Source organism: Canis aureus, chromosome 34 (assembly GCF_053574225.1).
Source record: "Canis aureus isolate CA01 chromosome 34, VMU_Caureus_v.1.0, whole genome shotgun sequence".
In the NCBI taxonomy this organism is placed as follows: Eukaryota; Metazoa; Chordata; class Mammalia; order Carnivora; family Canidae; genus Canis; species Canis aureus.
Genome location: NC_135644.1, coordinates 23,615,629 through 23,631,348, shown reverse-complemented (window position 1 = coordinate 23,631,348; position 15,720 = coordinate 23,615,629). Strand labels below are relative to the sequence as shown.

The 15,720-nt window shown below is 34.1% G+C and overlaps 1 protein-coding gene across 7 annotated transcripts in view; it reads left to right on the top strand.

Annotated features, from left to right (window-relative positions):
- The window catches only part of SLC4A10 (solute carrier family 4 member 10), a 284,739-nt gene that overhangs the window by 149,468 nt on the left and 119,551 nt on the right, over positions 1 to 15,720 (top strand). The gene's annotated exons all lie outside the window — the stretch shown is intronic.

The following is a 15,720-nucleotide window of genomic DNA, read 5'->3' as shown; positions in this document are numbered from 1 at the left end:
GAGCCGAAGGCAGATGCTTAACCGCTGAGCCACCCAGGCATCCCACTCCTGTATCTTTTGATCTGAAAGAAAAACATTTAGTATAAACAAAATAATACAAAAAGAGTTTTAAGAGAGTATAAATGAAATGGTTAATGGAGATTTTAAAAATAAAGCAGAGACTCAGGCAGTTTTAAAAAATTTCTAGTTTGGAAAAGATTAATGAAAGCAATTCCATGTAGAATTTATTTTTATTTATTTTATTTTATTTTTTTTTGAATTTATTTTTAAAGTACAAAAACTTAAGGGAGACTTTAATGTCTTTTTTTTTTAATGTCTAAATTATATTATAGAAATGGAAAAAACCCAAAGCTCTGTGAATGTTTTTCTATTCCATAAGTAAGATAATATTATATTTAAAATTGTTTGCATAATTTAATCTTCTGAATAGCCTCATAAAGTAAGTGTCATTCTCATTTTTTCAATAAAAATATAGAAATCCTGAGACTTTTAGGGCCCTTGTTCCGTCTAAGGTCTCTGACTATAAGCTGTGTGTTCCTTATGTTACATTACAACCACTGTCTGAAGAAAGAGAATGGCTTGAAGTGTATGTTGCCCAAATTTTAATGATAATTTATTTACTTAAAAATTATTTATTTCATCATTGGAGCTGATAGGCATGCATACATTGCAATATGTGTGAAAAGAGAAGTAAGTGTGCAAAGATATCTTGGCCTAAAATATTAAGTAAAAACAAAATCAAAACAAAAAATAGGTGAGATAGGCCTTCTTTCCCTGAGCTTCATACTACATCTGTAAAGAGCTTTCCTTTCAAAATACATTAACTAGAAAAAAATAAAATAGAATATATAACTAGAGCCAAAAAGACTATATGAAGTTAAATACATATACTTTTCAGAAAAACACAGGATACAGTAATGGATCGCATTAAATCAAGACTTAAAGAAAATGGTTAACATGAGTTAGCAAACTTTTTGTGAATGCCGGAATGGTAGTTCCCCAACCTAATTTATTAGCTTTACATTATAGGGTCTGGATGATAGCCCGTAAACATTTTTATGTTTTAATTACGTACCAAATGGCTGGGCTTTTCATGGTACTTTGCAGTTTGGGAAGTTCTTTTTTTTTAATTCTACGCTATCTTTTGGATACTCAAAACAAAATTGGGCTTAGTATTATGACCGTTTATCCTTACTTCATAAATGAAGAAAGTAAGATTCAGAAATTTTAAGGTCTTGCCCCCAGTAGAGTTCATTTCTGCTGTTTATGTCAGTGAAGGCATTACCTTTGAAAATGGGTTAATCCAAATAACTTCTGGATTGGCTATATCTAATGAGACTGTCAAGTTCCTCCACCTGGCAAAATTAACCTCAGAAAGTACCCTTCATAGTTTTACCAGGTTTTAAATTTCTTAAAGCATGTAGTTTCTAATGCTTTCTTCAGAAATTTATTTCTACCAGGAAATCCCCCATGAATTTGACAGAAACTGTTCATCTCATCACTTTAGTTCAGTTTTATTGTCTAAGTTTATGTTTCCTTTCCCTCCTGCTGCCCCCTTTCCCGAGCTCTGTAGGATATGGGAGGGTTGTTAGCTGTGTTAATTCTTGCTCCTGAAGGCGAATTACATTTTCTGAGTATATCCTTACAAAGGAAAGTAGTTCAATGGAAGTCTTGATACCCCAAATAGCTTTTATTCTTTCCGCTCGTCTAATTAGTCTGTATCTTTATGTCTCCAAAGTAGCTCAACTTGACTGTCCCATTTTCAGTGTAGAGCAGTCTGTAAAATGCCATTCAGACGTCAGTAGTTTAGAGTTAATACCACATTAAAAATATGATTAAAATACTTGTTGATCCTTGTTACCTTAAATTTCTTTTCACTCATTAATGAGAAGAGAGTCTCTCTTTGAGTAATTGTAATTTGCCTTATGTAATTCATAGATATTTATTTCTGCCCTCAATAAAATCTTAAGATATTTTTCTTCCTATAGTTTATAATTATTTTCTTACTGTTTACTCATTGCTATCTTTACTTTGTGACAATTGAGCTGTATTATTAAGTGTGTAGTAAGTATACTTTACATTTTTAAGACTTCTAATTTTGTAAGGTATTTTCACATTCATTATATTTTATTATCACAGTAACCTTATGAGATAGGAGGATACACTCCACCTGTTTTATAAACAGATAAAAAGAAGTGATGTAGCATAGGTGATACAGCAATAGGAATAATTTCTCTTATTAACCTTTAATCATAAGTTTTGTTTTATTCTATTTCATGATAATTTGTGACAATAGTGATTAACAATAAGACCTGGAACTCTTTACCTCTTATTTATCATGTTTTTCTATATGTTAGGCAGTTACTAACATATTAGTCACTAGTTTCAATTTTCCAAAAGCTAGATATAATATCTATCTTTAAGGGCTCTAAACTCTTAAACTTTGTGAATGCACAGGCTCTGTAGCATTAATATTTTCTAGACATTTTCTAATAGAGAAATATGATCCAGATATTGTTTTAGAATAATCAAGGATTTTTATATCTATCTTCTGATATGTTTTTAATAGAGTCTTAGATAATTCTTTAAAGAGATTTTTGTAGACTTAGCAGGAGAAAATCCCATTTGTATCTGGCAGGTCTGTCAAGAATGTCTGGTATAATTAAAGTAGGATTTTCTTTTGACAAAGTTAATTTAAAACTGTCTATTTTCCAGTGTTTCAGGGAACTTAGAATAAATTTAAACTTCTTCCTTCAAAATATTATTTAACCTTTTCAAATCCGAAATTCTCCAGATATATTTTCTTACTGTGATTTATTCTGATGGAGATTAATTGCATTTAAAATGCTTCTTAATTATGTTTATATAAATTACAGGCAATTTTATGGTCTTTGTCAATGTCTTTGAAATTCAGCACTGTAAAGATTAGTAATGGAATATTCTCTCTGCGCTGGTATACTTTAACCTAATTCTGTCAATGGGAGTAAGAAATGAAAACCAAACCAAAGTTAGGACTGTGGACAGATTTTCAATCATAGCTCTCAACTCATTACAACAACTCTTGTTGTTTAAAATATTCTATTGAAGGAAAAAGTAGAAGTTTGCTCCACTGAATATAATCTGCAGATTTGGGAGTACGGGAATAGTCACATATTTTTTAACTTCTCCATACTATTACCATCCTTGTTCTGGAAAGTAAGTATTCTTAGGGTAGTTTACAATTTTAGTATATACACTCCTGTGAGTGCTGTCAACCAAACTGTTGAATTTAGACCCTTCCTATTTCTCACTCCTCTCCCAACATCTTGTAGAGTTAAGGAAATGGGTTTTTTAAGACAAAGAATTCATATAATTATCTTTTAAGATAAGGCAGATATTTACATAGAATCTGTAAAATCTCATGATCTCTAGAGGTTTTCATTCAGTGGCCAAGATGGATTGATCATAAAAAAATAACTGATTAGAATGAAAAATAATTTTTTTTTCATTTTCTGAGGACTTTTTACACAAATGCTACTAGTGTTCTTAGAGCCTGCTTAGTGCTAGAAGAGTGTGACCTATTTATCCTTTTCCTTCTTGCTTCTCCTGATATCACCCAGATCCTGGCATTGTGCTTTGGCAGCTAGACTGTATTATTTAGACATCATAGCTGTCTGAGATTGTAGGCCTTGATTTTGGGCCCAAAGCCATTATGGTTCATTATCCTTTCCTACTTTTCAAGGTTAATACTAATATATATTATAGTGGTGAAGAGAACAATGAAAGTGATTAGTGAATCAGACTCCCATTGGTACTTAAATCTCACCTCAGTTGATAAGTTACATTCTTAAGCAAGATGATTAATTTTTCTAGTTCATTAAGATATATTTGATGCAGTTATACCTCAGAGGAGTTTACTGTATATTTCTGTGTGGCTAACAAGCAGATGATCATTCTTTTTCTATTTACTTTCTCTTATGTAACTGTTTCAAATAAAGACCTTATTTCTGAATGACTGAAGCAGTGACTTATGGGTTTTTGTAGTGCGTAAGAAAGACTGTACTTTGGTAAGAACCAAAAATCATAACCATATACATGGGGTTTTATATGATTCATTTGATTTTGATTAAAATATTGAACTGTGGATACACATTATGGCTTACAGATGAAGCTGTGATCCCACTGTGCAGTGGCATCCTTCTGGTATTTAACTTTACAACTCCCATTATGAAGTATATGTGGCATATTTTATATACATTTTTCCCTCTTAATGTAAAGTCACATATGTTGGCAATTTATAATTTCATTTGTTTCAAATTAATTCAAGGATATTATAACTACTTATCTCCAAAGGAGTGAGATATAAATATTTTATACTATCAGCTATTTTCAGAGTTGAAAAGGACTTTAGAGATGATTATAATGAATAGTATGGCTGATTTCCAAAATTACATTCTACCTCTTTCCATTGTACACAGTAAAGTAATAGAGTAATAGGTCAGCAAATTATATCCCATATGCCAGTATGAACCACTGTCTGTTTTTGTCAGGCCTATGGGCTCAGAATGGTTATTACATTTTACAAAATTGAAAAATAATAAAAAGAATATTAATATTTTGCCACATGAAAATCATATGAAACTCAAACTTCAGAGTCTGTAAGAAAATTTTATTGAAACACAACCATACTCATTTACTCATATGTTCTTTATGTCTACTTTCATGCTATAATGGCAGAGTTGAGTAGTGATTACAGAGACTGCATGGTTTACAAAGAAAAAGTTTGTCTACCTATGGCTTAGAGAACTGATTCCAGAGTGAAGGGCAGCTCTTGATCAGCCTAAGCCAGTCTTGGGGTGTTATTTCCTTAACCAGGGATTGTCTCAGCATCAGAAGGGCTATGTCAGTTGGATTTAAAAGATTTTTTCCTGGGTAGAAGAAAAAGAACCTTCTTTTATGAGAAAGTCACAAAAAGTCAAAGAATATATGGATATCAACAAAAATATGTATTTCTTTGTTGCTATTGGCACTTGCCTTATGGCCATAAGGAAAATAAGCCTTAGGTTAAACTCACACTGAGAGGAGGGGGAGTCAGAGGAATAAAATTAAATCCAACCTAACTGGTTTTCTGTTATGTGAGCCAATGAAATTCATTGTTTTATAATTTGATTAGAGTTTCTGGTATTTTAAATTGAAGTATAATTGGAACACATATTAGTTTCAGGTGTACAACATAGTAATTTGACATTTAATACATTTTGATATCATCACCATATAAGTTTACTTGCCATCTGTCTCTATGTAAATGTAAAGTTATTACAATATTACCTATGTTCCTTGTGTTGTATATTACATTTCATGACTTACTTACTTTATAACTGGGGGTTTATATCTCTTGATGTCCTTCACCAATTCTGCCCTCCCCCAGTTTGCCTCTCTAGAAAACTGTCAGTCTGTTCTCTTTATCTGTGAACATAGATATAGAGTTTTGTCTTGTTTTTTTGTGTTTGTTTTGTTTTTTAGATTACACGTATAAATGAAATCTTATAGTATTTGTCTTTCACTATCTGATTTATTTTATCAACAAATATCCTCCAGGTCCATCCATATTGTCACAAATAGCAAGACTTTACTCTTTTTTATAGCTGAACAATATTACATTATGATAAATAGATGGATAGATATATACCATTTCTTCTTTATCCATTCATCTGTCAATGGACACTTAGATTGCTTCTGTATTTTGGTTATTATAAATTATACTGCGATAAACATAAGACTGCATAAATCTTTCTGAGTTAGTGTTTTCATTTATTTATTTATTTTTAAAGATTTTATTTATTTATTCATGAGACACAGAGAGAGAGAGAGAGAGAAAGAGAGAGAGAGAGAGAGAGGCAAAGACACAGGCAGAGGGAGAAGCAGGCTCCATGCAGGGAGCCTGATGTGGGACTTGATCCTGGGTCTCCAGGATCATGGCCTCGGCCAAAGGCGGCGCTAAACTGCTCAGCCACCCTGGCTGCCTAGGGCCATTGTTTTTTTTTTATAGGGATCACATGGAATCTGTATATTGCTTTGGGTAAAATGGAAATTTTAACAACATTAGTTCTTTCAATCCATGAGCATGGTATATATTCCCATTTATATGTGTCTTACATTTTTTTCATCAATGTTGTATTTGTCTTGTACCTTCTTGGTTAAATTTATTCCTAGGTATTATACTCTTTTGAATGCAATTGTGAATGGGATTTTTTCTTAATTTCTTTTTCTGATAGTTCATTATATGTTTATAGAAATGCAATGGATTTCTGTGTATTAATTTTGTATCTGCAACTTCATTGAATTCATTTATTAGTTATAGTTTTTGTTGGCTTTATTTATTTATTTATTTATTTATTGAATGTTTTTGTTGGTTTCTTTAGGATTTTCTACATATAGTATCATGTCATTCACAAATAATGAGTTTTCCTTTTTACTTCTTTTTCTTGCTTAATTGCAAGAACTTTCAATAGTATGTTAACTAAGAGTGGTGAGAATGAACATCTTTTCCTGTTCCTGATCTTGGAGTATAATGTTAGCTGTGGGTCTGTCATATACAGTCTTTATTATGTTGAGGTACATTTTCCTGTACCTACTTTGTTGAGAGTTTTTATCATAAATGGGTGTTGTATTTTGTCAAATACTTTTTCTGCATCTATTGAGGTGATCAAATGATTTTTATCTTTCCTTTTGTTAGTGTATATCACATTGATTGATTTGCAAATGTTCAACCATTCTTACATTCCTGGAATAAATAGCACTTGATCTTGCTGTATGATTCTTTTAACATATTGTTGAAGTTTGCTAATATCTTGTTGAGGATTTTTGCATCTATGCTCATCATGGATATTGGCTTGTATTTTCTTTCTTTTTTTCTTGTATCTTGTCTGGCTTGATATCAGCTTAATGTCAGCCTTATAAAATTAGTTTGGAAGTATTCCCTTCTTTCAATTGTTTGAACAGTTTAGAAAGTATAGGTATCAAATCTTTGAATGTTTGGTAAAATTCATCAGTGAAGTCATTTGGTCCTGGACTTTTATTCATTGGAAGCTTTCTTTTTAATACTGATCCAATCTCCTTACTAGTAATCAATATATTCAGATTATCTATTTCTTCACAATTCAGTCTTGAAAGATTGTGGGTTTCTAATAATTTATCCAGTTGTTCTAGATTGTTCAATTTTTTGACATATATTCATAGTAGTATCTTATGATCTTTTGTATTTCTGTGGTATTTCTGTTGTATTTCTATTTTAGTCAGTTATAATTTCTCTTTTACTTCTGATTTTATTTATTTGGGTCCTCTTTTTTTGGACATGTTTGGCTAAATGTTTGGTATTTTTGTTTATCTTTTTAAAGAATCAGTTTTTAGTTTCATTGATCTTCTTAATTGTTTTTTTTGTCTCTATTTCATTTATTTCTGCTCTGATTTTAATAATTTCCTTCCTCCTACTAACTTGAGCTTCATTTGTTCTTTTAAGGTGTAGAGTTAGATTGTTTATTTGATATTTTTCTTGTCTCTTGAGATAGACCTGTATCACTATGAACCCCTCTCAGAAATGCCTTTGCTACATTCTATAGATTTTGAAATGTGTTTTCATTTTCATTTATCTCAAGGTATTTTTAATTTCCTCTTTGATTTCTTTGTGGTTATTTAGTAGCATGTTGTTTAGTCTCCATGTATTTGTATTTTTTCAAATATTCTACTTATAAATGATTTCTAATTTCATACTATTATGATCTGAAAAGATACTGGATAAAATTCAGTCTTCTTAAATTTATTGAGACTCGTTTGGTGGCCTAACACGATTTATCTTGGAGAATGTTTCATGTGTACTTGAAAAGAATGTGTATTATGTTGGTTTTGGATGGAATAATCTGTATTTATTAAATCCAGTTGGTCTAATATGTTGTCTAAGGCCAATGCTTCCTTACTTGGTTTTTTTTTTTTCTGAATGATCTATTCATTGATGCAAATGGGAAATTAAAGTCTCCTCCTATTATCTTGTTGCTATCAATTTCTTCCTTTATGTCTGTAAATATTTATTTTATATGTTTAAGTACTCCTATATCGGGTGCATAAATATTTATTAATGTTATATCCTCTTGTTGGATTCACCCTTTATCATTATATAATGCCTTTTGTCTTTTGTTATGGTCTTTGTCTTAAAGTCTATTTTGTCTGATTTAAGTGTTGCTAAATCATTAGCTATTTGATTTATGCTATTTTCATTAGCTATAGAATAAGTTTTTTCCATCTCTCCAGTTTTAGTCTGTGTGAGTCTCTAGATCTGAATTGAGCCTCCTCTTGGTAGCTTCTAGATGGATCTTGTTTTTTATCCATTCAGCCAACCTATGTTTTTTAATTGGGGAATTTAGTTCATTTACATTTATTTATTTTTAAGATTTTATTTATTCATTCATGAGACACACACACACAGAGAGAGAGAGAGAGAGAGAGAGAGAGAGGCAGAGACACAGGCAGAGGGAGAAGCAGGCTTCATTCAGGGAGCCTGACGAGGGACTTGGTCCTGGGTTTCCAGGATCACACCCTGGGCTGAAGGCGGCGCTAAACCGCTGAGCCACCCGGGCTGCCCAGTTCATTTATATTTAAAGTAATTATTAATATATATGTACTTATTGCCATTACATTCATTGTTTTCTGTTTGTTTTTGTAATTATTCTATTTCTTTTTTCTTCTCTTGCTCTTTTCCTTTGTGATTTGATAGCTTTCTTTAGTTTTATGTTTAGATTCCTTTCTCATTATTTTTTGTGTATCTAGTATAGGTTTTTGGTTTGTGGTCAGTGTGAGATTCATATATGATATCATATATTGTTATTATCAGATATCAGTCTATTTTAAGTTGATAGTCACTTGAGTTTGGCTGTACCCTATTTATGCTCCCCCAACCTGTTTTATCTTTTTTGAGATCATATTTTGCATCTTTTTTTTGTGTATTCCTAATCTAACTATTGTAGATATAGTTGATTTTAACACTTTTGTTTTTTAACTTTCATACTAGCTTTATAAGTAGTTTTATATATTATTTTATTTTATATATTATTTCTGGTTATGGCCTTTACTCTTTAGCTTAAAGAAGTCCCTTTAACAGTGATTTTAATGTCAGTTTAGTGGTGATAAATTCCCTTAGCTTTTGCTTGTCTGAGAAACTTTGTTTTTTTCAATTCTGAATTATAGCCTTGACAGATAGAACATTCTTGGTTGGAAGTTTTCTTTTTGCATTTTGAATGTATCATGACACTATCTTCTGGCCTGTAAAGTTTCTGCTGAAAAATCAATAGATAGTCTTATGGAATTTCCCTTGAATATAACTTTTTCTCTTACTGTTTTAGGACTCTCTCTTTATTTTTAGCTTTTGACATTTTAATTATAATGCATCTTGGTCTGGATCATTTGAGGTTACTCTTATTTGGGACTCCTGAACTTAGGTGTTTATTACCTCTCCTAGGTTAGGGAAATTTTTAGTTATCGTCTGTTCAAATAAGTTTTTTGTCCCTTTTTTCTCTCTTCTCTCCTGGGATTCCTATAATTTGAATGTTAGTATGTTTGATGTCGTCTCACAGGTCCCTTAAGCTACAATCATCTTTTAAAATTTCCTTTTTTTTTTTCTGTTTTGTTTCAGTGGTTTCCACTATCCTGTCTTCTAGGTCACGGATCTATTTTTTTTTTTTATTCTCTCTACTGTATTTTTTGGTTCATATATTATATTGTTTAGCTCTGTGAGCTCAATTTGGTACTTTCTTGTATTTTCTATCTCTTTGTTGAAGTTCCAGGTATGTTCACTTATTCTTCTTCTGATTTTGGTGACTATCTTTATGGCCATTAATTCAAACTCTTTATTCAGTAAATTACTTATCTCTGTTTCATTAAGATTTTTTTTCTGGGGTTTTATCTTGTTGCTTTATGGAACATGTTCCTCTGTTTCCTCATTTTGCTTGGTTTTCTGTGTTTGTTTCTGGTATTATGTGAAGCAGTTATCTCTAGTGGTCTTGAAGAAGTGGCTCTGTATAGGAGTTGAACCTTATCATTTAACCTTACCCTAGTTCTTGGTTGACTCTCGAGCTGTCCGTTGGATTGTTTTAGAACTTTGTGGTTCAGAAATTCAATCCCCCTGGCCACCTGAGCCTGCCACTCAAGGGATATCCCTCATGTAGGCTGGGTGTGCACCTTGGCTCTGGTGGTGCTTCATGAGCAGCTGGGGGAGATGGGGGAGGTAGAGCCATTTACCTCTGCTGTTAGGTGGTTAGAGTGAGGGTACAAAAAAGGCACCTACCAGTGTTGGCGCCAGGAATGTAGAGGGAGCCAATAACAGCAGCATCTGCCAGCATATCCCTGGAGAGAGTCCCAACAGACTTCTGCCTCTCTGGTAGCTTTAAGTTTAGCAAGTAAATCTCCTTCACCTGTAATTTAGGTTCTTTTCAAAGTGTTGTTTTTTGTGCTGTGTCCCAAGGAGTGTTGTTCTGCACGTAAGCCATTTAAGAACAGAATCTTCATTCTCTACCACCCTGTGTTTCCCCTGAACAAAATCTACCATTGGTTTTCAAAGCTGGACATTTTGGAGCTTGTGTCTCTCATGCAGGACCTGAAGGGTGGGGTATCTTGTATAGAGTACAAACTTCTTTCCCTTAGGGAGAAATGATCTATATATCTAATATTTAAATATCAATGATGTTTTATATACATACATATATATATATGTGTGTGTGTGTGTGTGTGTGTGTGTGTGTACTTTTTTTTGCGCTCCCTCCTGATTGTTGGTTGCCCCTCTGGGGGTGGAGTTTTTGGTGAGAACATGTCTCTGCCTCTTTTACCAGTTTTTTTTTTTTTTTACGTTAAAGATTATTTATTCATTTATTCATGAGAGACACGAGAGAGAGGCAAAGGCATAGGCAGAGGGAGAAGCAGGCTCCATGCAGGAAGCCAAATGTGGAACTTGATCCTGGGATTCCAGAATCATGCCCTGAGCCAAAGGCAGATGCTCAACCGCTGAGCCACCCAGGCATCCCTCCTACCAGTCTTGATGTGGTCTTTTTATCCTTTGTTGTGGAGCAGGTATTCAGCTACTACTCAGGTTCTTTTAGGGGCTATTTTTCCATATGTAGCTGTGTATTTGTTCTGTTCATGAGAGGAGATGAATTTGTGTCTTCCTATACTATCATCTTGAATCACCTCCTTTGAGTATTCTGCTATTGATAAATCCTACTTTGCCTCCACGTACAGTATTATAAAATAAATATTAATACACTAAAACCACCACAAAATCCAAGCCAGGGACCCAAACCTACTTGATGGAAATTGCTATACTGCTATACTTGATGGGAATTGCTAAATTGCTATACTAAAGGAATTCCTATACTGGGAAATATTTACTGAGGATCTCAATATTCTAATCAGTCCATTAGGTGCTTTATATCATTAGACCTACAGCATAGGACATAGATATCATCTCTATTTTATAAATAAGAACTCTAAAGTTATCCAATTTTATAAGATCACACAGCTAGAATGTGATACAGTGACCCAAGTCTGTTTCCCTAGTCCTTCCCCTATACACTGAAGTAAACATTGTTTGTAAGGTACTCAATGTTTTTTTGTACTCAGTAGGACCGTGGAAGGTAATTCACTGTGATATGGTTGCTTTATATAAGGAGTTAATGCCTTAAAAAATTAAATAGAGTTAATATTTGATCATCTGAGAGCAGAATAATTATATTGAAGTTGTTTTTAAAATACGAATTTAGTTTTTAGAGCATCTTCAGGTTCACTGAACAATTGAGGGGAAGATACAGAGATTTCCTATAAACCTCTGACCCCACACATGCATAGCTTCCCTCATTATCAACATCCCCCACCAGAATGTTATGTTTGTTACAACTGATGAACTTACCTTGACACAGTATTATCACATAAAGTCTGTGATTAACATTAGGATTCACTGTGAGTGTTATATATTCTATATGGGTTTGGACAAAAATATAATGACATGTATCCAATATTATGCTATCATGCAGAGTATTTTCACTGCCCTAAAAATCCTCTGTTTAATGTATTTCTCCCTTCCAAATCCCCTAGGTTTGTAAAAGGAGATACTTTTTTTAAAAAAGATTTTATTTATTTATTCATGAGAGACACAGATAGAGAGAGAGAGGCAGAGACACAGACAGAGGAGAAGCAGGCTCCATGCAGGGAGCCCGATGTGGGACTCGATCCTGGGACTCGATCCTGGGACTCCAGGATCACGCCCTGGATCGAAGACAGGCGCCAAACCGCTGAGCCACCCAGGGATCCCCAGGAGATACTTTTTTGATTTGTTAGTGTTCTTTAATGTTTTTTATTACATAAAACTCTTGCAAAAAATTAAAATGTATGAAATTACTGATACGTTTTTTACTTACAAAAATGGGAATTTTATATAGTTCAATCTAATGCTAAGGCAAAACTTTAAAGTTTCTCTTTACCCCTAATCCATTCTTACATAATTTGGTGTATATCATTACAGTGTCCTTTCTCTGTATGTGTGTATGTGCCATAAAAAGAATCATACAATATAAATTCTTTGGCAACTTTGAGTGTTTCTTTAAAAACAGAATTTACTATTTTTTAAAATAAAAAAGTCAAAAATTATTATTGAAGTATAGAAAGGTTGTCATTGAAGTATAATTGCCATACAGTGTTATGTTGCTTTCAGGTGTACAGTTTATTGATTCAGCAATTCTATACATTACTCATTGCCCATCTACTAAGTGTAGTCACCATCTGTTCCCATACAAAATTATTATAATATTACTGGCTATATTCCCTACATTGTGCTTTTTATCTCCATGACTTGTTTACTTTATAAGTAGAAGTTTGTACCTCTTAATTTCCTTTATCTGTTTCATTCATCCCTCTACCTACCTCCCCTCTGGCAACCACCAGTTTGTTGTTTATGTTTAAGAGTCCGTTTGTTCATTTCTTTTGTTCTTTAGATTTCACATGTAAGTAAAATCATATGGTATTTGTCTTCGTCAACTTATTTCACTTAGCATAATATCTTCTAGGTCCATCCATCTTATCACAAATGTCAAGGTCTCCTTCTTTTTTATTACTAATATTCCATTGTGTGTGTGTGTGTCTATGTGGGTGTGTATACACCACATCTTTATCCATTCATCTATCAACAGGGATTGGGTTGATTCCATATCTTGCCTATTGTAAATTATTCTGTAATAAGCATGAGGGAGCATTTACCTTTTTTTAAATCCATGTTTACATTCTGTTTGGGTAAATGCCCAGTAGTGGACTTCCTGGATCATATAATAATTCTATTTTTAATTTTTTGAGGAACCTCCAAACTGTTTTCCACAGTGGTTGCACCAACTGACATTCCTACCAAGAGTGCACAGGGCTTCTCTTTTCTTTACATTCTCTCCAACACTCGTTATTTCTTGTCTTTTTTTGTACTAACCATTCTGACAGGTGTAAGGTAATATCTCATTGTGGTTTTGATTTGCATCCCTTGATGATGAGCGGTGTTGAACATCTTTTCCTGTGTCTGTTGGCCACCTGTAGTCTTCTTTTAAAAAAATATCTATTCAGGTCTTCTGCCCATTTTTTTAAAAGGTTTTATTTATTCATGAGAGACAGAGAGAGATAGAGAGAGAGAGAGGCAGAGAGAGAGAGAGAGAGAGAGGCAGAGACAGAAGCAGGCTCCATGCAGGGAGCCTGATGTGGGACTCCATCCCCGGTCTCCAGGATTAGGTCCTGAGCTGAATGCGGCGCTAAACCACTGAGCCACCCAGGCTGCCCCCATTTTTAAATCAGGTTGTTTGTTTTTTTTTGGTGTGGAGTTATATGAGTTCTTTATGTATTTTAGATATTGGCCCCTTATCAGATATATGATTTGCAAATACCTTCTACCATTTGGGAGGTTGTCTTTTTATTTTGTTAATGATCTCCTTTGCTGTGCAGAAGGTTTTTAGGTTGACATAGTTCCATTTGTTTATTTTTGCTTTTGTTGTCATTGTTTCTGGAGTCAGATCCAGTGAGGTGGTGCTTTGGAGGGATATGTGCAGAACCAGAGGGGTTGGGTGGGGTGGACCCACATGAGAATGCTCAGGTGGGGCACACAGTGCTAGTAAGGTAGATGGAGAGTGTAGAGTTGGCTTCCACAAATGTTCTGCTGTCTAGGCTGCAAGAGGGGAAGAGAAATGGCACCTGCCAGCACTTCTGCTCCCAGAGAAATCTCCTATAGATCCCTGCCCCTCTGATAGGTTTTCTAGGATTAGTCAATAAATTTCCTTCACCTATACCCCAGGCACTTTTCAAACTGCTGTTTCTGTGCTGTGTCTTAAGCTGAATTATTTAGTATGCTGTCTCTTTAGGAGGGAGGACTCAAGTTTCCTATTGCCCTCATGTTCCCCAGAGTTAAGCCTGCTAATTTAAAAGCTCCTGGAGTTAAGCCCTGCTGGTTTTCAAAGTAAGATGTTAAGGGGATTTGTCTTCCCAGTGTGGGTCCTCAGTGCCAGGAGTGCCTGGTGTGGGGTCTGATCCTCTTGCCTTTCCATGTTTGTGATGTCCCTCCTGTTTGTGATTAATACTGCCAGGGGTTTGGTTCCCAACCACATCTCTGCCTTTTCTTACCCTTTTGTATGCAGCCTTCTCTCTATGACTAGCTGTGGAAGGTCTGTCCTGCCAGTCTTCAGGTCATTTTCAGAGTTAGGTACATAAAGGTAGCCATTGCCCCCATGTATCTGTGGAACGAGGTAAGCTTGGGATCCTCCTACTTCACCATCTACCCTCCTTCCTACCATGATGTTTATTGAAGTGGTTTTTGCATTACCAAGAAACTTAAAATTCCTTTACTCATCTACTTATAAGCATTTCTGACACTACATATTGGTAAATATCAATCTGCTTAATCACAGCCATCTGAAATCTCACCTTTATTCTTTGTTTTATGGTTATAAGAGATCTTTTTAATATAAATATGTTTGCAAGGAAGTTTTGAGGGACTGACTTTATATCAATGTAAGACTTGTTTACTCTCCAAACGCAGCCAACTAGATAGCTGCCTAAGCCTCCCTGCATCAGATTTTTACAGATGGACTTTTGTTTACTTAAAGAGGAAACATGGAAATCATTTTCTGCTAGAAAAAGGGAGGGAAAACCATATTAAAATATAAGTATAAACCACTTTACAATTTTAAACATACTAATTATATTTATATTAGCCCTGCTACTGTTTCCTCCCATCAATGTGAATAAATAAGAATATAAAGCACTTGTTCTCAAGGCACCTATGTCCATTTAAAAAATAAGTCTTGGGATCCCTGGGTGGCGCAGCGGTTTAGCGCCTGCCTTTGGCCCAGGGCGCGATCCTGGAGACCCGGGATCGAATCCCACGTCGGGCTCCCGGTGCATGGAGCCTGCTTCTCCCTCTGCCTGTGTCTCTGCCTCTCTCTCTCTCTCTCTCTCTGTGACTATCATAAATAAATAAAAAATAAAAAAAAATAAAAAATAAGTCTTCATGAAATTATTACACATTAAAAATTGAATAGTTTATAATAAAAATTTCCCAGGTTTTTTTGTGCAACATTTTAACAAAAAGTGACAACTTTTTGAGATTTTTAAAGGAATTCATCCTACTTCAAAATGACTCATATTATCTGGGGTATGCATATTTGGACTCAGTAGTTTGCT